Raw genomic sequence first — 22,666 nt, 5'->3', positions numbered from 1 at the left:
TGAAAAGTTTCACGCGCTTTTTTAAGTGTTATTTGCACCACACCACGGACTCTTCAAGTCTTGTGCGCGTGAATAGAAAAATTTCTTCAATATACTTCCTTTCATCACAGACCCGCATTTAGGCAAACCACTTTCAAAAGTTTAGCGTTTTTGGCCCAACAAATTTTGGGAATTGAACACGCGACGTATCATACGACAATTGCTCTCGCTTACTGTGCGCCACCGCGACAGTGCTGGAAGCAGAAGAATAAACGTGCATATAAAGCGTGAGTCGGTAAAATGTGGAAGCGGCAAGGGCCAATTTCTATTAAAAGAATTCATTTTTAAACAACCGTGAGTGTTCCAAGTTTTATATTGGTACCGATCAATTGACTTCTACTCAAAACCCTGATTTTTATAATGCATGGCGTATTTGAATAAGTTGATTATTTTACATAAAATGGAATAATTTGGGAAAATTTGAAGCAAAAAAATCCTCTGAATGTTTTTACCTTAAGATAATCCTACACAATTGATGGTTCCCAGATTTTGTATCGATTTATCCCATTTATATGTATTTGGAAGCTTGCTTTTACTTTGCGATTTGCCTGTGAGACAGCTGCTGTTGACATTATTGCCATTATTCTCCAGACTAAAGTATCTGATTATAACATTTTTGTGCCATTTTACACTGGAAGGTATACCTTTATCATACTAACTTTTGAGTTTTACCTTTTTTCCACCACCACATGCTATATTCAACTGAGTGCTGGTAGCCTAACTAAATAAATTTATTTCTCTCCCTTTTAAACAACACAGAAGTATAGCTGATGGATACTAATCGAATCTGAACCCTAACCTAAACTAAAGCCCCTAATTAATCAACATGAGGCAGTCTTTGCGTGGTGGTTATCAAATATAGTAATTAAAATGTTTCAATTACTTTTTTTAAAATAATGGGGCCCTTTCCGTTTTAAGTTCGTAGGCTGAAATTTCAGCCTGTCATCTGTTTGCATTGTATAGCAGTTTTCGAGCAGCTATCTAAGTGAGTATAATATACAGGTGGGCTTATCCCAAGGTGTATTAATTTAGAAGGCTGATTTTTATCGCTTCTGTTTCTGAATGAAGATTTTAAGAGTGTTTTGTGTATTCGTCAAGCCTCCAGAAAGCTTGTTTGAACAAAAGTTTTCACCCGTCCTGGCAAAAAGTGATATTCAAATTTGGTTATAAAAAACATGCTATGAGACCACCTGGACTACATACACTTTGATTCTAGATTCCATCACCAGATCTCTTTAATGCACCTTGGAATAAATGTAAACAACACCGTGTTTTCGAGCAGGTACTCGAATCTATCTCTAGCTTTGAAGCTAGAATAATCTAGACTGAAAATTGCAGGCCAGTTTTTTGTGTGGTTTTGTACGGAGTGTTTACATGATTTCAGCCTCCAACTGTCAAACTCCATACAAAAAGCTGACTAGAATCGTGAAGGGCCCCAATACTTCGAATATGAATTCAAATAAGAAAACACATATGAATTAGAAGGAACCACACCATAGGATACAGATAAAACTACTTGACTAATTTGGACTGCATGAAATGAGCTGCTCGAACTACACGAATGAACTTTATGATGAATTATGAAATGAACTATGGGACAAACGAATAAACAGTTGCAAACAGACCGGCGATGAAGGTTTCACACTGCTTATCAAATTTATACTAAGCTAATATCACAATCCAGCACTTTAGTGAATATATTTCACAAATAATAAAGAATTAATGCGTCTCATACAATTAAACATACAAATGATGATCCATTTTGCTAAAGAAGATGCAGACTTGGCCGAATTGCTTGAAGAACGTATATATTTGTTTAAATTCATTTAGTTGCAAGCAATAAGCCCACGACATGAGACCATGCTTCCAATCTACTTCCTAAGAATATTACAATAAAATCGATTCTTCACAATATATACAAAAAACATTGCTTAAAAGGGATCTGTTTAACACACAATATTGAATTCTTTAAATTGAAAAACATCCAGCTTTGTCTCTGTCAAATCTTTCCTGCTTTAAACTTGCGTTAAGATATGTGAAATTAAGCTCATCCTTTTTGTAGACGCTCACACCGAAAGCAGTGCAATATATCAATCGAAACAATTTCCGTCTCACCATTATAAACAATGGACAGAAAACGGTATTGTCCACTCGAGGCTACCCTCGTTTTCCCACCGTGCTGGTTGCTCGGTGTGCCCGGTGCATCGGCAGCTTCAAACCGATCCGCCTCAGAATGGAAAAAAAACCCCTTCCCCATCTTCCTCCTTCCCAACTCTGATCGAACGCCGCTGCCTGCACAATCCGGGTAGGATGGAGTGCGACCCTCCGGCTTTGAAGCGATTAAGTGTCTCTCTGGGCGGTAGGTTAGTGCAGGCGTAGCCCACTAGCAGGGTGACACTTCGGGCATCGGTGGATCGGTGCTTGGATCCTGTGCAGATTCGATGGCAAAGGCCGCGCCCGGTGGATGTTATTTCTATTAACTTCACCCGGGCGCTCGTAACTGCTCTGGAGCAGCAGCACACTCGAGCCCCTTTTATCGGTACGTTTTCGGTGGAGGGACGGGCCCCGGGAGGAAATAAGGGAACGAAAATGAAACCCAAATGTACACACACACACACACACACACACACACACACACACACACGAGTGAACGAATGGGGGCAAGTTTATAGCTTTCGGAATCATTAACGGATGATTATGTTGTTTTACCCCGAGCGGTCGCTTCCAAGCATTGCAGCACTGCGCTTGGTTTGCGCTCGTATTTGGGTACTATTTGGTTCTTATGTTTCCTTCTTCTTCTTTGTGCATCATCTCCCCCGCAACCGCTGCAAAATAACAGCAACACCAACGAGAACTGTCGAGCCGTCGACCCGCTTTCCCAAACGCTTCCCCAGCACACACGAAAGCGTCGAATTATACATTAATGTGAGGGCCATTGTGAGCAATTTATTTGCCGATCGTACACCATCAACCCCTTTCACCCGAGAGGTTTGCAGTGTGTGTGTGTGTGTGTGTGTGTGTGTGTGTGTGTGTGTGTGTGTGTGTGTGTGTGTGTGTGTGTGTGTGTGTGTAGCCTTATCGTAAGGACCATGCAGCCCCTTAAATGCCCGAAAAAGGAAATAACCCTTCCTTTAGGAAGGCAGTGGCCCGGCCCTGTTCGTCGCTTGCTGTGCCCATATACTGTAATATTTAATTTCAATTACGGTGGGTTACAGTATTTGTGTGTGTGTGTGTGTGAGTAGGTGTTTCCGGGGCAACAAAAAAGTTTGCATCAAGCTCGGGTCCCCGATACCAATCCGCTTGGGGTTAATGATCCCGAGAAGGAGCGGAGCACCCGGTTGGCTGGTGTTGGAGAACCGTGTGCGTGTGTATGTGTGTGTGTGTGTGTGTGTTGGTGATCGTAATCTTCACACGTCGGTGATTTATCGCATGCGATAAAATTGTGTGCAGCCGCTGACACGACACCGATGCCGCAGCGTCACAGGCTGACCGTGATGCAGCAGCAGCAGAAATCGGAATTCAGCGGACATCTTGCATGAATTTGTTTTCTTTTTTTTTTTGTTTTGGTGTTTTGTTCTGCTTTGCTTTGGCATGGATGAGTGTGAATTTGCCGTGTGGGAAGTTGAAGTTGGTCAGTTGGCATGGCGAGGACAAAAAACGGAGTGGGGCCCCCCACTCAACAACCATGAAACAGCTGCTTGCATCACAAATTGGCTCATCCCGTGACCCGGGCGCACACGCCGTCAGGGAAGGCGATGCGATGGACTCCTCTACACACACACACACACACACACTCGCAGAGACAGTTTCGGGCAGAGGTGTCCATTGCATTGGCCGCTCAAATTTCGCAACTTCGCGAGTGCGAGAAAAAGATTTGTTGGCAGTCTCCAACCGGCCGCGTCTGTCTGCGGAAACTGCAGACACAGGCCACCCCCCGTTCGTAGGTGTTTCGGGTGGTGTTGCACGTGGTGACGGCTGGCAGCGCTCCAACACGAGGCCGCTGGCCATTGTTTCTGAGATGGCGGGGAGTTGGAGGAGTAGATGGCCCATGCCGTCTGCCAACAAATCGTGTGTGATAAACTTTTCAGCAAAATAGCCGTTGAGCCGATGCCAGTAGGCAGCCAAACAACAACGCGTCTAGTGGTGCTCGTTGAGAGACGCTCGTTGGCAAGCCGCAAGGCTCGCTAAAATTCGGACAAACCGAGGCAAAGGTCAGGCAAAGCGCCCGCGTGTTGCCAAACGGTACGCCTGGAAGGTATGCAAAACCACAGCCACCAACACACACACACACACACACACACACACACAGAGCGTATCGCATTGCGGACTGAAGTGCTTGAATGGGGAATCAGGGGGGGGAAAGGGGATGAAAAGAGGGAGCAAAGGCCGAGTTTATGAAGCTGCGCTGTTGATTTCCCGGGGTGTTCGGCTAGCTTGTTACAGCATTTTGGAGCTCACTTACACACAATCGTGAGTGGCAGATAACATCATCAGCAGTGGTAAAAGTGAAACTTCACCCCCTCCCCCAAACCTTCCCGTCTTTCCATTTTCTAAACCGGATGTTGCGTTGGCGACCGGTTTTTTTGTTCTTTCTGCCGGAGAAGGAGAACAGAATCTCGCTTGGAAAAATGAGCTCGCTCGGCCGACCAACAAAAAAAAACACGCCTATCTCATGCCTACCGGTCTCAGGTAGGCACTTCTGGTAAGGACGCTTGCTGTACAACCTCACCCACCCCCCCACACCCACACACACACACGTGCACTCGACGCAGCGAAGAGGCAAAGAGAAAAGTCGCCCGGCAGACAGCGATGCTGAAGCGATTACACCGCCGACCGTCGGCATATCAACCAGCACCAGCACTGGAAAGAATAAAGAAGCAGTGTTGGGGGGAAGGGGGGGGGCAAAAATATGAAAAACTTTCCCTCCCGGAAGCAAGTCAAGATGGCATCCCTTCATCCGATTTGGGACCGACCGAATACAAAGAAAAGCAAAAAAAAAAACAATCTTTTCGTTCATACAACACACACAGCACTGCACAGACGGCACAGCAAGAGGGAAACCCCCGAGAGCGACTTATGAGGAAGATGACGGAATATTTTTTTTCTTCTCCCCGCCCCCTCACCCCCTTCCAGTCGGCGGTGAAGGACGAACGAGAAGAACCACGAATAATGGTAACAAATTACATCCGTTCTTATCAAAATCTGAAAGGGAAGCACACCGAAAAACGTTTCCCCCTAGCACACACACACACACACACACACACACACACACACACACAGTGTGGCGAGTGTGCGAGTAGGTTTTTCGTGGTTGTTTTGTTTCTGCCCTTTCCTGGTCGTTTGTTTATGTGGGTGGATTTTCCTTTCGTTTTCCTGCGCTGCGCGTTTCCTTTTCTTGTGCGTACAGCAGTGTACCTTTGCCATCTTGACCGGCAGTTACAGACAGAGAGAAAGACACAGCGAGAGAGAGAGAGAGAGTATGAGACAAGGGGGAAGAATGGTAGAATAATGGTATTTATTTTTCTCCCACTGTTTCCTACCAGTCGTTTTTTTTTTCGGCTTTGGCTTGCTGATTCGGAAAAGTGTCCCCGTACTTGAAATAAAGATCGATATCTTGTTTTGCGTACCCCTCGCAACCGCCCAGCAGCCGTCGTGGGGAGCAAAATTGCCCACATACTGGTTTGCAGGGAAGGAAGGGAAGCTCCTTCTAATTTGAGGCATTATTTTTGCCCATGGAGAGACATTAATGGCTGCGGTTTTAAATATTAATCGGTGCAAGCAGGGCAGACAAACCAGTACCAAGCGTATCAGTAATAAAGAAACAGAAAAAGTTATCATCAGAGTACAACGTAATGACTCTTTTATTCTGTTGCTTAAAGTTGTTAGTAATCTACCCCGAAAGCACATCGATTAATCGTTTTTCGACATCTATGTATCCAGCTGCGGGTCATACTTCAACCAGAAAATATTAAATTTTCCATCTTACACCCCAATTTGGTGGCCCTACACTGTTTTCAGGCTACATCTTACGATTTTAGAATATAATTTTATTTGTTTATACTAGTTAATTTAGCCCGGTTACAGGGTTATGCAAGATAATTTCTGTGGTATTTTATAACCGAAGGATGCGTGCGACGGATTTCTTAACAGACAACGCAAATTCCATCTGGTTTTAATGCCAAGTGATTGAAAGAAAATGATTTATAATTCATATCGCTTCTGGAACAAATCCCGAACCCTGGTACAAATCCCGAAAATTGGGCCATTCCATTATAGTGACAGAAAAAAACCCCATGTTTTGTGAAATATGACATTAGTTTTAATAAATGACATTAGTTTTATTCTCCCATCTCCTAACCTCCTTCTATATGCAGATGACATTAAAGCATTTGTTCCAGTGATGCAAGAGGATGATTGCAGCGCACTCCAATCTCTTCTTAACTCCCTCTCTTCATGGTGTGCGTCAAACTTCTTAGAGCTCTGTCCTAGTAAATGTAGCGTGATCTCTTTTTGTCGTCGTCATTCCCCTCTTATTCACGATTATGTTCTTAATAACACTGTTGTCAACAGGGTGTCATGTCTTTGCGATTTAGGTGTTAGACGAAAGGCTATCATTCGATAGTCACCTTGAATTGGTCATCGGTAAAGCTTATTCAAACCTTGGCCTTATTTTTCGCATGACGTCGGGCTTCACCGATTTGAGGTGCCTTAAGGCATTGTATTGTTCCCTAGTGCGCCCTGTTGTTGAGTATGCTTCTGTTGCCTTCTGTACTAACAGAGCAGGTTGGAATAACAAACTCGCAGGCGTGCAAAAGCGCTTCACTAGGTGCCTATATCGTCGCCTCTTTGGAAATTCCACCACCGCATTACCGTCATACAGTGATCGTTGCATATTGTTCAATCTCGACACCCTCGAATCTAGACGAACTAAAGCATGTGTGTCATTTATCAGCAATTTGTTACGAGGGAATATAGATGCTCCAGACTTGCTTTCGCAACTTAGTTGGTATGTTCCTTCCAGGTGTTTAGAAATCGGACTGCTCTTGAAATACCTTTCCGCAATACAGCGTTTGGCATTAACGACCCGTGGCTAATTTGTTTGCGTCAATTCAATGAACATTACCGTGATTTTCATTTCGAATTTTATGTTCCGGCTCTTTGTTATTCTTTCTAATTATGTCTCTGTTATTCTTAATTAATTTTTTGTTTTAAATATTATCTTCTTATCCGCTGCTTATTTTCTTTTCACTATGGATTTCCATTCTGTTACATCCTTTCCTATTTCCCCTTAGTTTAGTTAAGTTACAGTTAGTTTAGTACCAATAGGGCTAACTAGGTTTTAAGCAATTATATGTTCAACCCCAGAGGCAGACATATTGAAATTAATAAATGAAATGAAATGAAATGTTAACATTTTCCTAAATCCTTAGGATTTCATAACGAAACTCAATTTTTTGTTGACGCTTAAACAGTCTTTGAAAATAATACATTTCTGATGATTTATTAACACAAAAATTGGACATGATGGCTCACTATTATTATGAAACAAGCTTCAAAATTCAGCTCCATTTCAACAAAATGCAGTTTTTTCAGCTTTTTTGACAACCACCACTGTAGGAAAACGCTATACGACAACTATTGGCACCTTACCACCAGCATGGGATTGTAAACTTGGTTTGTTGTTATGAAGAACCAGGGTTTCCCACGATTTATTGCTCAGTTCCCATGATTTTTTGATCGCATCCCATAGGTTTTTGGCTCGTTCCCAGTATTCATTGGAAGAAATATATTTTCTGATTGGATATCAATACAATTGGACGAAAAAAATCTGGGAAACGGCGAAAAAATCGTGGGAACCAAACAAAAACTGAACCGTTGGTAACCCTGAAAAGCATATTTCATTCGCTTTCTGCTGAAACTTTGAGCGCAATAAAGCACAGCTGTATCAATGTAATCACTATTGGTACATAAACCTTGCTATTAACCGTAAAGGCAATTTGAATAAAAAATATGTTTGAACACTATGTTTAATTTGTGTAATATGTTTAACATGCTCGGGAGCAGATGTTACCTCCATCTCGAATGAGGCATTGCTCTGGCGAAATTAAATTTAAGTTGAAATTGCCACCAAATTCCACGAGAAGAACACTCCCGTAGACAGTCCAAGCGACTGTAAGCCAATAAACAAGCCAAACAAAGCATCTCATAATAGATTATTACCTAATTTAGCGGTTTTTTACGCAATTAACAAACACACACACACACACACACACACACACACAAACACACACACACACACACACACACACACACACACACACACACACACACACACACACACACACACACACACACACACACACACACACACACACACACACACACACACACACACACACACACACACACACACACACACACACACACACACACACACACACACACACACACACACACACACACACACACACACACACACACACACACACACACACACACACACACACACACACACACACACACACACACACACACACACACACACACACACACACACACACACACACACACACACACACACACACACACACACACACACACACACACACACACACACACACACACACACACACACACACACACACACACACACACACACACACACACACACACACAAATTATGTAATTACAAAACAGACCCCATTTCCCCGTTTCCCATTCCCAGCTACCTGGAGCGCTCCGCCAATCGGGCACACCCGTTCGAACAAACAATTGCAATTAATTTTCCATCAAGAAAACACTTCCTATCATCGCCCTGTCGTGCCCTGTGTGCCTCCAGCTGCCGGACCTGGAAGCCCCGACAAGCCACTTAACGAGTTCTCGACTTTGGAACGCTCGCCCCTCGCCCCAGCCGTCAGGCGGCCTTGTTTGTCACTTTGGCAAATTTGGCGTACCCTCTGTGTGTGTGTGTGTGTGTGATGGCAAGGCCAAAAATAGAAAATATAACACACAGCAAGCAAAATGGAGGAGAGAAAAAAAAATGTCAGCTCCAAACTTGGCGCCCCCCCCCACGATGCTTCTCCACCTGCACGCGCCGCAAAGCGACAACCTGCCAAAGCAATCCGAAGCGACCGAATCGAATGAATCGAAATCGGTTGTGTTTTTTTGCTTCATTTGCTCCTCTGTTTCCCACACCCTCACCTGTTGAGAAAGAATAGGACAACTACCAGACACACAGACACAGCCAGCTGGAAAAAAGGGAAAACCAGCCCGTGCGTAAAAAGTTTTAGCCATCAGTGTTTTTTTTTTTTTTGTTTGGTTTGTTTTTTGTTTATTTGTTTCCTCTTTTCTACCGCCCGGGGTTTTCCATTCGGAACGTGTTTCCTTGTCCGTTGTTGGCGTTTCTTCCACTTCTTTTCGCTGCCGCTGCGAAGCCGCTTTGTCGGCACGCTATTTATCTTTCATTATTTCAATCAAACGTACCGGAAACGATCCGATACCATTCATCATACCTGTTTGCCGCGGCGCGTTTTCGCACACAAAATTCATTTCGAAAAAAAAGACAAAAGCTTAAATCGAACACAAAATGGTGCTAATAAAAACGGTATCATGCACACACAGACACACACAAACACGGATATATGCAAAGAAAGTGGACCGCGTTTGGTACCGCCTGTCATTTGCTTCGCTCTTTCTTTGCTAACTCGTGTTTTTTTTAAATTAAACGCTAAACCACAACCAATGCTCAATCGCACCATTTCGCTGGAGGAAGCATCAATTCCGAGGGCTAGGCAAGCATGCTCCAGTTTAAAATGCTGCCGCGTAAAAACAGCTGAAAGTGAGGGCTGAAAGAGTGGAAAAAAATGGAGCGACGAGGCAAAGCTCCAGCACATAACTCTTCATTCGAGTCAGCATCTTTCCATTTACACTACTTTCACCACTCATCTCACCACCGTTGTGTCTCTCTTTTTTTCTCTCTCTCTCTATTTCTCTCTCTCTCTCCCTCTGTGTACCGTAATTTATGTGCGTTCGGCGGGCAACGCTTTTCGGCCCAGAAGAAATTGTCTGGACATCTGGCTCTCGGTAGCTGTGACTGTTGCTGGCAGCAGCGGCAATGCGAAACAAATGTGTGCCCGCGCGTGCAACCCTTCCCGGGCTGCTGTCTTGACACGCAGAACAAATGGTGGCCACGCTGCGCCGCCGGAATCGCTTCCCGAAATCGCAAAACCCCCCGGCGGCCCCCATGGGCTGACGAACGGGTGTGTGCCGACGGTATGATTGTAAGTGATGTCTTTTGTTGTTAGCCACACATGCGGCTCATCGGCTGCTGGCTTTATCGTTTGTTTTCCCCTGCTTCTTCTTCTTCTTCTTGAGCCCCCGCTCCGGGCACCAGAACGCGGCCGGCCAGGATCATAAAGTTCAATTCATTCAGCGGGCTCAGCTTAGGGCGGGGCAACGGGAACTGCTTTAAACCTTTGGAAGAAGTTTCAAAATGTCGGTGAAATATGCAAATCGAAGCTGTTTAGTTAGCTCCGTTCGGGGGAAAACGGGGGGAGGGGGCTGCAGCGAACGGGAAGGGTGTATTTATTTATTTTTTTCTTCCTTTTTTTCCTCCAATAACTGGCTAAAGAAAAACATTCATTCTCATACCCTTTAGGGACCAAAAACTCTACACACACACATACACAGACACACTGCACAAGAAAATGCCAGCGGTTAAGCTTGCAGGGAAAATAAAGTTCATCACATGTGAAATCGAAAAGATAACAGACAGAGAGAGAGAGAGAGAAAGAGAGGAGGCCGAAAAATGGTGGAAGGTTTGTGATTTCCCCGCATCAAATTCGGATAGCGGAAAAGCGGGCCCCCGTCTCCTCCTCCGGTGGCTTGAATTGCAAACAAAAAAAAAAAAAGAGAAGAAAAGCACATTTACGCAGCCCATAAAAACTTTTCTGCACAAGCAATAAATTTCTCCCCATTCCCTCCCGCCAGCAAAAAAAAAACCCCCTTCCAAAATCCTTTAAATACGGCTGCAGTCCGCGGTGAGGCCGGCATGTTTGCCGAAGCAGGGTTGTTTGCCACCACGAAGGCTGAGGGCGCTGCAAAAGGTTTTTGGCGTGCCGGCAACGGCTGCAAGATTTAACTTTTCCCTTTCTTTTTCCTTTTTTTCATTATTATTTGCATAGTACTGCGAAAGCCGCAGCGCCCGAAACACGCTACGTAGGCTGCTTTTGGCATAATAGTGCCTCCCTCTACCCCAGCCCCCCATTAGCAACCGCCAGCCTAACAATAGCATTTGCAGCTTAGCGTGTGACCAACGTCCAAGTTCAATGGCAATGAAGCATCCCCGGTGCATTCCCGGTGCATTCCCTGTTTTTTTTTTTTTTGTTTGTGCGCCCGTGCAGTGGCATGCAGCCTTCAGCAGTGTTCAGCGTTCAGCGCAGTTGGTGGTGGTAGTTAGAACAACGTTTACCCAACAATAAAGCAAAACGATAAATATGTGCGCGGGCGCGGGCGAACAGGAGTTTTTGTGTTGGCCGGTTTTGCGGGGCGTTGCGCATTGATAAATTGAAAAGATTTTGCACCCGCCTTATCTGTAGCAATCCGGGTCCGGGCTTGCGCAGGCGGTTTTCTAGCGCTGCTGGTGAATATGCGCTATAGAGCTGATTTTGTTGCGCTGGGGAAGGCATACATTTGGGCGCTAATTAAAGCGTAAGCGCTGGATGATGGTACGCTTTTCGGTGGACGCTCGCCAAATTGGGCTTCGTTTGCGCATGGTTCCGATTGCATGCTGCTGCTGGGTAGGGTGGTGGAGCTAGGGTATGGCAAGGGAGTTAAGTGCGTAAAATAACTGGTGAAATTTTGAATGAGAAATTTGTAACACATTTTCAAGCAAAATACATTAAAAAAATTCCGGGTCTTTATTTGTTTTTTTCACCAGATAAAGTCGAATAGAGAATCCAATTTTACAAATGATATCCGTGTAAAGCAGCAATTAGAGGAAGTGTTGCAATGGAAATATATCTTTCTTTGCTATTTTTGTTATAAAACAAGCTGAAGCATGATGTTTTAAGCTACAAGACAAGATAGACCAAATAAACCTCGATTCCAATCTAATTGATCTTCTTTTAGTATATCTTTGCTATCCAGTTAATGATAAAGGTCCATAAATGATGCTTTTAAAACAAAATTTCTGTTCGTACATTAACGAAGCAAACTAGCTCACGGCACGACACGTTACACGATGTTCTACTTCATTCCTTCAGCGTAACATCCTACGCGTTCCATCGCAGACATGTGTTTGAGCATACGCAGCGCCGAATCGAATGATCGGCAGCCTACTGCAACCAGAACCATCGCTTGCTCGGTTGCCAATCAATTTACAGCCCGAATTAGCTCGTGCCAAAGGCGCCAACGTTTTGTGTTAGCCGTCAAGTTGACCGGTGCACTTCGCCGAAGCTGATTAGCCCGACGGAAATTACCTTCAAACACTTTGGTTTTGTTGGTGTGGTGTAAAACTGTGAAATGAAAACAGACGGCATTTTATCAAACCGTTCCATGCCTTCGAGCTGTATGTCAGCAGGAACCACCAGTCAAGGATGGTTTTGTTTCATGGCACCACGCACACATACTTCACTCTATCGCTAACGCTCTCCGATGGAAAAGTTGCTCGTTCCCGCTTGACCAAACAAAGCAAACTAATGGTACGAGTCGCTCGTGCCTGGAAGCGAGTAGTTTGGCATGTTCTTTCATCTGACATGTTCGATTAGGCTAGCTTACATGTTTATATAAGTTTAATAATACACTGCGCATCTTGCTCATGCTTCATGCGCATCTTACTCTTAACAAATCGATTTTGCTGCACAGATGGTATACATTCAGGTGCATTTTATTTTACGCTTAATGAAATATGCCATATTACAACTGGCACAAGTCTACATTACCAACGATATGTCCTAGATATTGCTGAGAATTCAGTAAGCTAAAACAGGTTTTCATGGCATTTTTTTCTACATTACATTTTTAAGGTTGCTTTAGACGTTAAGTTTTGCTAAAGCCCGCGTTAGAGCCTCAGTGAAATTGAACGTGAAATTTTGTTTCTTTGCTATATTTAGTTGATTTTTTACAATAATACAGTATATTGTACACCAACAGAAATGATATTCAATTCCTCAACTATTGAAACTGTAAAAAAATGAAATATTAAAGAATTAAACACATTTCCTCGTGATTACCCGCTGACCTTTATATGTTCACCGTGAACAAAGGGGGGAATCAGAAATGCATTTAATTTATTAATTCAAGATGGTCTTGTAGTCAAGATAGTAGAGGCAATGAATATACTTTCTTTTGGTGTACAATAAGCCATATTCTGATAAAAAAAAACATTAAAATTTAGCAGAAAACCCCAAAATTTCTCGTTCAATTTCACTGAGGCTCTAACGCGGGCTTTAGCAAAACATGTAAAACATTATTATTCTTCTTTTTCTTGTACCATTACTGCAGCAAAGCACCTCTACAGTGGTGCCGATTTCCAAGAAGAAAAAACCAGCAAGAAACACACACGCACACACTCAACGACCATTATGGAACAAGCAACAAAACCAAACGCTCCAAATGAGGCAGAATAAAACATAAATATTTCGCGTCGCTCGCTCCTTTAAACACCGCACCGGCATCAGCATAAATTCAATTGCTTCACAATTTGCCGAGGTGATTAAAAGCCCACCGACAGTACGCATTTGCCACGTGTGCCGTGCAATAAAGGTTCCACTGTCTTACATACGCTACTGGTGACTGGTAGCGAGGAAGGTCGGGATGGGTGGAGGAGGATATAAGTGTGGGATCATCCCTCTCCCACTCACGCTGAACCACTCGTGCTCGTGCACAAGAGGCACATTTCGCATTTTTTCGCATATTCGGTGTACAATTCTATATCACACCTCCTCCTGCTTCACCCTCCCAAATGCTTACACCGGGAATGGAAAGAATTTGAAATAAAACACACGCACACACACACACGCAGCACACTGTACACGATTGTAGGTGAGCACTAAAACCGCGTCTTCGCGCGTGGGCGGGTGGGAAAGAGGACACCGAAAACGCGCACAGAAAAAAAACCGGGTTTCTTTCTGCGGAGTACATTTCCCCGGCAGCCGATTTTTATCGTACCCCAGCACATCACACGTGACAAAGTGACACAAGGGACCGGTGGCGGAACGGGGGTCGTGCGTGGAAAGGACTCGCTTACGATGCCGCGTACACACGCTCACTTCATTTGCATTTTTATGTTTGCAATTGCTTGACGCCTTTGCCTTTGGCTACCTGCTTTGCCGGGAAGCTGCTTAGGCAAGCCTTTTCGCGTGTCCATCGCTTTGGCAAGATAGTTCCCGCACACGTGTTAGTTTAGGTTTGCTTCCACTTTTTTTTCTCTCGCGTCCCCTCACTATTCAAAAACAAAACTCACCTCTCTTGGGGATGTCTTGGCTTGGTAGTGTATTTGTTGGAGGGGGGAGGAGTAATACCCCTCTCACAACGGCTGGTCGGCGGGGGAAGGGGTGAAGCTTCGAAATTTTTCATCAAACACCAGGCGGTCTCCATCGAGCGTCAGCCCGACCAGGCGCCTCCATCGAGCGTGAGCCCGACTAGGCGCCTCCATCGAGCGTGCGGGCGCGAGCTCCCGCCGAAAGAAAAGCGAAAGCCGTCCTCATGCTCAGCCAGGCGGGCGCAAGTGAAAGGTAACCGACATCGTACAGGGTCGGTAGGAAGAAGGGGCTGCCGGTGGGAGAGACGATGAAAGGGGACGGAATTGATTTAGAGTTAACAGCGAATGGGGCACGAAAAGAAGAACAGGAAAATAACAGTACTGGAGTGGAGTGAAACTCCTTTAGCTACCGTTTTCCGTCCCCTCCTACCCCCTTTTCTCCCTAAATCCATTTTACTTTTCGAAAATCGAGCAGAAATGATGTTAAACGAGCGCCCGTGTTTGAAGTCAATACATCGAACCGGATTGGTTGGCGAGCGAGCGGAACAGGGGATGGGCGTGGAAGTACAAAAACCGAAAAAAACGGGAACAATAAGAAAGTTAAATGAGCAAGAAAGCTCCCGGCTCACCATGGCCGGAGGAGGCGACGTGGAAGAGCGAGGGTGAAGGAAATGTGTTAGTGAAAAGTTTGTTAATCAAGCGGCAAGCAACGGAGCAAGGTTGGAGAGGGAGAGAAAAAAAAGATCGGTTAAAGCAACAACGGTAAGTACGAAGCTGAAACCGGAGCTTTAACAAAGACGGAATTATAATCACGAAATTTGGGGCTTGGGGGCTTTGCAAGTGAACGAAACAGGGTAGAGGATAGCACGTGGAGCAACTGAAGGGATGAATTTGACTTGAGCTCATCGAGATGGTGGGATAAATTGGGCCGTTCGATGAGTGCAAACGAAAGCAAGAAGAAGGTGCAAGTGTTGCTCATTTAGGTACTTTTTTTTGTAAAATTTGGATGAAAATCGTTAAAGGTAAAAGAGAGTGCGGAAAAAATTCCCGTTCTCATTAAAGCTTCACTGTTCTTAGGGTGCTTCACGGAAACAAAGCAAGGAGAAAATGATGCAAACTCATCATCTAGAACAAATTCGTTCGTTTCATTTATCACTCGCTCATTATCTGTCGGTACTTTTTTCATTAGAGAAACAAATTCAACTCACACACATGACACCTCCCGACAGTACCGGCTGCACTTCACGATCACAGTGCTGGACAGTGCTGTGCTTTGCGTCTCGAGCAGGTGGATTGTAGGCAATAGGCGATCCTGGGCTTGGCGCTTGCTTCTTGCAGCAACCGGGAATGTTGATGGGTACTTGTGTTGATTGTACTGAAGTGGCCACGCATGTAACTAGCTTTGGTGCTAGTCCTGTTTTCACCTCAACTCTCCCTCCTCCAACCCCCAGTGCATATCATAACCGTCACTTGTAGTGTTTTTTTTTTCCTCTTCTCTCTTCACTTTCTTTTGACACACTTTTACACTTCTATTTTCTCTCTGTTTCTCTCTCTCTCTACTTGGTCTGGATAGTTTTTTACAATTTATCAATATGTTTTTTTTTGTTTTTTTTTTTTTGTTTGAAATTTGCACAGTTAAAAAAAATGACAAGTAAAAAAATCTTGTAAAAGTCACATACAATTAAAACAAAAGTTTACAGTGTTTGATGCAAGCACTACTACACAGGACGGTAAGTAGATATAACACATAAAATAATAAAAAAATGCTACAAACTTTGTAAGAAACACAAAGCATCCTAAGAAACGAAACTAATCGAGTGTAGAAAAGTCACGACAGCGGGATGGCGGAAACTACTTTTCGCTGCACACCAACCCACACGCACCCACACGCACTATTAACTTGTTGCGATCAGCTTACGAGTGAAGGAAGAGCGAGAGAGAGAGAGGGAGAGGCGTGGGAAGGAAATTTCACCGTCACTTTCACAAACTCACAAGCGCGACCGTTTTAGCAATTAGCAGCTAAAAATGAAATATTACAAAAACTACAATTCTCACTTTCCCCAAACGCCCGCTTCCCACCCTTCGGAACACATCGGGAGACAACAATAAGAAGCAGAAAAAAACCCCTCCCGCATCAACAACAATAGCACGAACATTCAACACCGTTCGACAAAACAGCAGCGGAAAACGGGATGCAAACACAAAACACAAACAAATGAAATGAATAATGCTTCGCATCCGCCCGCAACGGCGGGGCGGATTTCGAGGGGAGGGGGGCAGGTTTTTTTCGGGGATCACACCGTCACACAGAACCGATGCTGCGGGCCGCACTGTTGCTGCTGCTGCTGCTGCTGGGCAACAATCTTAACATTACGGCGGCTGAGCTGCAACTGATACCCGATACATGGCAGCGCGAACCGTTCCCCTGGTATATATCGCTGGTTCCGTTGGCTGCTGCTGCTGCTGCTGCTGGGAAGTGGTGCTGCAAATACCGTGAGAGCAGCGTTGACGAAAGAAGACGCAGTGGCGAGTGGCGCGCGAGCAGCGGGAGAATACGTTGACGCTGTTGCTGCCAGTGGCAAAGGTACGCTCTGGGAGTCGGGGGAAGGAGGGGAGGGGGAGAACGCGCATCCCGGCTGCCACTCACCGCCAGGCACCTGTGAGAGCGCGCGCTGCGCACTCATCCCGCATGAGCAAAAGGTCAACCGTGAGCGAGTTCCGCTCGCTGCCCGAGGTCGTCGTTCGCATCTCGGCGCTCGCCGCACCGTGCAGAGAAGCAGGGAACATAGTGCTGCGATGAGGGAGGCATGCTCTCAGCGCTCGCTCGCTCGCTGCGCTGTGAGTTACTGCTCCAGCATGCGAGCGAACGAGCCGATGCTAGCGTGACGGAAACGTTGGGCAGCGAGAGTGAGAGAAGACACAAGCAGGCAAGCAAGCGAGCAACATGTGCGCATTCGAACGCAGCATCACGGGCGGCCCGGGAAACACGACCGCCAGGGAACTCACCGCGCTGCGCGGGCACGGTACGGGCTGTTTATACTGGCAATTTGAGCGCTTTATTAAATTTCCTTTCGCTACTAATCTGTCTTCCAGTTTGATGGGAAAACCCGCTTGGCCAAGGTCGACTATGTGTGACAGAGGAGGGGGGAAAAACACACACACACGAAACTATTATTTTTACTACCTTTAATTAGTCACTCACAGCATCTCACCGCCTGCTGTTGCAGCCGGTTTGGGTTTTGCACGTAGCGACACACTTTCCCTTTCGAGCGATTTAAATCATTGTGGGAATGGTGGGATTGGATGCGGGTCAGCGGAGGAGAAGAAGGCTGGCTTGCGCCGCAACGCAAACTGCAGCACTTGCTGCTTTGCTGGAATGGCACTCACCGCCGCTCTCGCTCTAGCTCTCGCACGCTCGAAACACTCAAACTAGGGATGCTGGCGCTGGGCCTGTAGCATCGGTTACTATAGCAACCTCGGTTTAGCAAGGGGAGGGGCAATGCGGGCAGTTGAATGGAACTCAGCATGAAGCTCAACTCTTCCCCTCCTACCGCTCCCACCCTATGCTTTTTGCGTTGGGAGAGACAGAGAGGAGAGAACGAGAGAGGTGGAACAAATTGTTGCATCGCACAAATAGGGAAGCAGCTGTGCAGGACACGAACCACCCTCCGCCCCCCCCACCCCCTCTCCTTCGTTCATTGAAACGCCATTTTCCCTTTCCCCCCCCCACCGTCTCCTTCACTACTCCTCCACCCCCAACTAGGCCGCGCTCACCGGTGGCAATTCTCGCCTGGGAAATTCCGGCGCGAAAGTTGGAAGCGACAAGCGAATCGAATCTAATTAACAACCAACTGTCGGGTTTTATTTCGTGTTTTAGCAGGCAACAAGATGATGGGGGGGGGGAGAACAAACACAACGGTTACAGGGGAGGGAAAAAGCACCCTTTTCCGGTCGTTTTTTTTTCCTTCTTTCAAGCCTTTCAGTGAAGATTTTTTATTACTTTTTTGGTTTTACATTCCCTCTTTTCGGCATCGCTGGAAAAGTTTTCATCATCGTTATTTTCTCCAGCCATTTGTGTGTGTATGTGTGTGTGTGTGTGTGTGTGTGTGTGTGTGTGTGTGTCAAAGCGGTAGTTTCAATTTTAGTAGTGGCGAAATTTTACTCCCGCCTCTCTCTCTTTCCACCAGGCCGGGGGAAGAAAAAACCCCGTAAATTGGAACAAATTAAGTGACAAAAGCCTAAGCCCTAAGGTTGGTTTGTTCGCTGTGAACGGATTGTTGTGTTTTGCTTTCTTCCCCCCACCCCCACCCCCCTCCTTTGCTTCATTCCCTTCCTCTGCCCGTCCACTACAACCACCGGTATCGTAACGTTTGCACAGATACACCGGCCCGGTGAGCAAAACGATCGGCAATTAGTGGAAAACGTGATTGGAATGTTTCTCGGTAGCCAAGCGGTTTTTCCCACTTTCCCACCACTTTCCAGCCCGGAGGGGGGTGAGGGGATTTTTGCCAATATTTCGGGCGGGTTTTCAACCACTCAATAAAAGTGTAAAAGTGGGAAATGTTTTTTTCGGAATAATAATAATAATAATAATGCTCGCTTTGCTTTCCGTCTATTATCACTGCCCATTAGCGTGCCCGTTGCGGTTGCAGCCAGCGGAAAAGGTGCCTGTCTTGGCAAGGGAAAAAATCCACCTTCCTACTACCCCCCCCCCCTTTTCGGCTTCAATATCATCCCAGTTTTGGCAGGCTGACACCCGACTCTGATGCTGGCTGGCAGTAATGAATAAAGCAATCATCTCTCCCCTTCGCCAACCAGCACGCATTCCTACCGCAATGTGTCAATAGTTGGCACAAGGGCAACAGGTTCCTTTTCTCATAGGCTCCCCAGTCTCTCCCCCACCCCCCCTGGAGAATGAATAATAACTGCATTAGCCCGCTTGCGCTAGCGAGACTGCTCTGTGTGTCTGTTTGTGTAAGCAATCAACGAACGAACGAAAAAATACGTTTGTTTGCCTCGGAAAGGAGGAAGCACGGGTGGGGCGGATCTCAGCTAGTAAAACAAAACCCGGAAGTTAAGGCTTGGGTCGGCATTTTCCCATTCTGCAAACAACAAAGCAGCGAGAGAGAGAGAGAGAGAGAGAGAACGAGAAGGTTGAAAAGGTGAACAAACACAAGCTCCCGAAGCTGGCCGGAAGACGCTTTTTTTTTTGTTGTTTTTTTTTTCTCCTCGCAACACAACTCGCAGCCATTTTTAAAGGAAGTTGTGTGCATGACTGTTTTAATTCCTTCCTCTCTCTCTCTCACACACACACACACAAAAGCTTGCAGGATTGATGAAAGGTAACGTGTCACCTTATGTTCCGGCTTTCCCAGGGAATGCATGATGCCTTATTCATCCGGCTCGGCTTGCAGCTGTCTGTCGCCTGCCCCGGGACGGATAGCGTCCGGATTAGCATTGGTGGGTGGGTGAGCATAGGTGCCCCCCTTCCCTCCCTCGCCCACGAGCCACCTGATAGCGCTGATAACACACGGCGACTCCCGAGGCGGTTCACGGTGTGCGCGCGCGCGCGCACACACTCTCGAGAGTGCCTCTGCAGAGCAGCGGTCCGGGGCCCGAACATCTGCACATCTGCAGACGGTGTGTACTCGGAAAAGCGGTAATCAGAGGGGGCAGGAGGGAGGAGTGGAGTGGGATTGGCGCGCACGTTTCCCTCCAAAGTGCTGCGATGCGTGTGATGATATGATAAGTGGTCACTCACGCCCATGTCACACCAAGCCGGTAGCCCAAGTGAGTGACCAGTGGAGGGGGGAGGGGGAGGGGGGGTGATGGATCGCAGGACACCACAAACTGGCGCAGTCCGGCACCGTCCAGCGATGATGGCAAAGATGGCTTCCCGGCCTGGTTTTGCTTGCGCGATGGTTGGGGCGCTCTCTGTAACGCCCGTAACGTTTGCGGACCCTTCGATGGAGTGGTTTTAGTATACGGAGAGCACCATCAGCACAGGGCACTGCATTTCAACGCACACACACACACACACGCGCGCCTATAAAGCAGTGCAAAGGGCGGTTGCATGCCAGACTGTTTGGATGCGGCGCAGCGTTCCAATTAGATTATGCCTCCAAAGCGGAAACCATTAGCGGAAGGAGCGGGACAGGGCGGGAAGGCATCTGTTGCGCTCTGCTCCTTGGGAGGTGGTGCCAGCAAAGGGGCCCAACAGGTGTTTCAGTGGGGCGCTGGAATTGTTTCCCCTCCTTTTTTTAAAGGAAAAAGAGCTTCAACTTTCCCGTGTCGGGCGGCCGCCATTGCACTGCACTGTCAACTGTCTTGGCGGCTTTGGTTTTCCCAATCACACACACACAGACAGACACCTCCCAAACCAACGAGCGGGACCCTCACCGCCGTCAGCGGCAGCTTGCCTGGTCGAATCTCGCATAAATCATCATTCTGTCCACCAGGCGGCGGCCAACAACCTCCTTCGGCAGATGCCGGCAGCCGGCCCACTTCGCTGCGAATTTAACGAGCGCGCGCGCCTATCCATTTGCTTGGAGGTTTGGTCCCTTTTTTGCACCCCCCCCCCCCCTCGTTGGGAATGGAAATAGACTGCGGACCGCCTATTTATAGGACACTCGCTGGATGCTGATACACATCCTATCCACCGACCGGTGGGTTTCGTTTCCGAGGTCTGGGCGACCCCCGCCCGCCACACGGTCCCGAGATAATGTGACGGATCGTAAACCCCCCCCCTCCCTCCTCCCTCGCACAACCAGGGTTTCCAGGGAAATGAAATATTATAACCGCCCATTCCGACCGGTTCAAGCGTGCCCGCGTGTCGCTTCTGGAGCGCACGCAGCGCGTTGCGTATTGGAGGCGGCCGTTCGGTCGGCTGCGTGCTCGACTTTATTTTCGGTGCCGCCAGCGAAGCCGCCAATTTCGCGGCGCTTGTCGAGCCGGAGGCGAAAGATTAATAGGGCCACTCAGCGTTGCTTCGCAGTCCCGCGTCTTCGTTTTTTGTTTGGTGCTCTCGTGAAGGCCCGGTTGTTGAAAATGCGCCATTACGCTGGTGCGCAGACCCCGGGTGGAGTGTCTGATTGGCTCTCTGCCATGCTGCGGATGTCCGTGATGTCATCGGCCGGTCGTTGATTGACATCCGAAACTCATCGCTCACTTTGGGGCACGGGGATTGGATCTGTGCAAATGAAAAAAAAAAAAGCAAACTTCCCATTCGTTGGCAGTCTGACATCGAACATCCCAAGAAACCGGGGGGCCACAGCTAGCCTAGTTCAGAACCGTAGCGTGGTACCTGTGCGAAAGCTGCACCTGAAAGCTTCAATGTCCACCGCACGAATCCCTTGCAAGCGCGAAAGCTTCCAGCAAAACAGGAAAGCTTCCGAAAACAGGGGACGAGCCTCCAAGAAGTCGCTTTCTATTTTTTTTTTTTTTTGGAACACCTCCAACGACGCCTATCCCTTCAAACCGACGGTTTCACTTGCAAACCACCTCCAAAGCTACATCTCCCCCCAGCATGCTCATCTGTTATCTGCTGCCTGTAAAACTGCACCCTTCAGCAATTCAACATCTTCCAAGGCCACACAGGCTGAGCAAATTTAGATATGAACGTACACGATTACAAGAACCGGCATCGGCTGGGGGGCGTTCTCGCGCTACCTCCGCTCCCTTCCGGACGAACAAAATTTATATCCTCCAATTATTTATTTGTGTGTGGAAGCGGTCAAACAGCGACCCTCCGCATACGCTTCTTCCAACAGCCGCAACAGCAGCTTCCCCGGCCTCCCTGGTTTCAATATTGCTTCCGAGATCGTGTTCCACGGCTTAGTAACGCGGGCATGGGGAACTATAAATAAATCCATTACCATCACTGTATATCGCTTATTAATAACTCTCTTTCTCTCTCTTTCTACGTCTCTCGCTGTATGTCGCTTATTACTAACTCTCTCTCTCTCCTTTTCTCTCTCTCTGTATCTCATCTCGGTGTGTCCCATGTCCCTATGGTGACATCTGAACCAAGCACGCGGGAATATTAAACTAGTGATGCGCTTTTTGGAGCGAACCTACTAGGAACTAGTTTAAAACAACCAAACCTGGTAGGTTTGATAGCCCCTTGCTACAGATTTTGTCGGCAGC

General features: G+C 46.8%; 1 protein-coding gene across 3 annotated transcripts in view; it reads right to left on the bottom strand.

Moving 5' to 3' along the window:
* The window catches only part of LOC120906401 (potassium voltage-gated channel protein Shaker), a 171,216-nt gene extending 154,336 nt beyond the window's left edge, over positions 1–16,880 (bottom strand). For all 3 annotated transcript variants that reach the window (XM_040318031.1, XM_040318034.1, XM_040318032.1), the window contains exon 1: positions 16,822–16,880. The gene's annotated coding sequence lies outside the window, so the exon portion shown is untranslated. The remainder of the gene's footprint in view (positions 1–16,821) is intronic.
* Between the last annotated feature and the right edge of the window lie 5,786 nt (positions 16,881–22,666).

This window comes from Anopheles arabiensis, chromosome X, assembly GCF_016920715.1.
Source record: "Anopheles arabiensis isolate DONGOLA chromosome X, AaraD3, whole genome shotgun sequence".
Classification (NCBI taxonomy): Eukaryota; Metazoa; Arthropoda; class Insecta; order Diptera; family Culicidae; genus Anopheles; species Anopheles arabiensis.
This window is presented reverse-complemented; position numbering and strand designations above follow the sequence as displayed.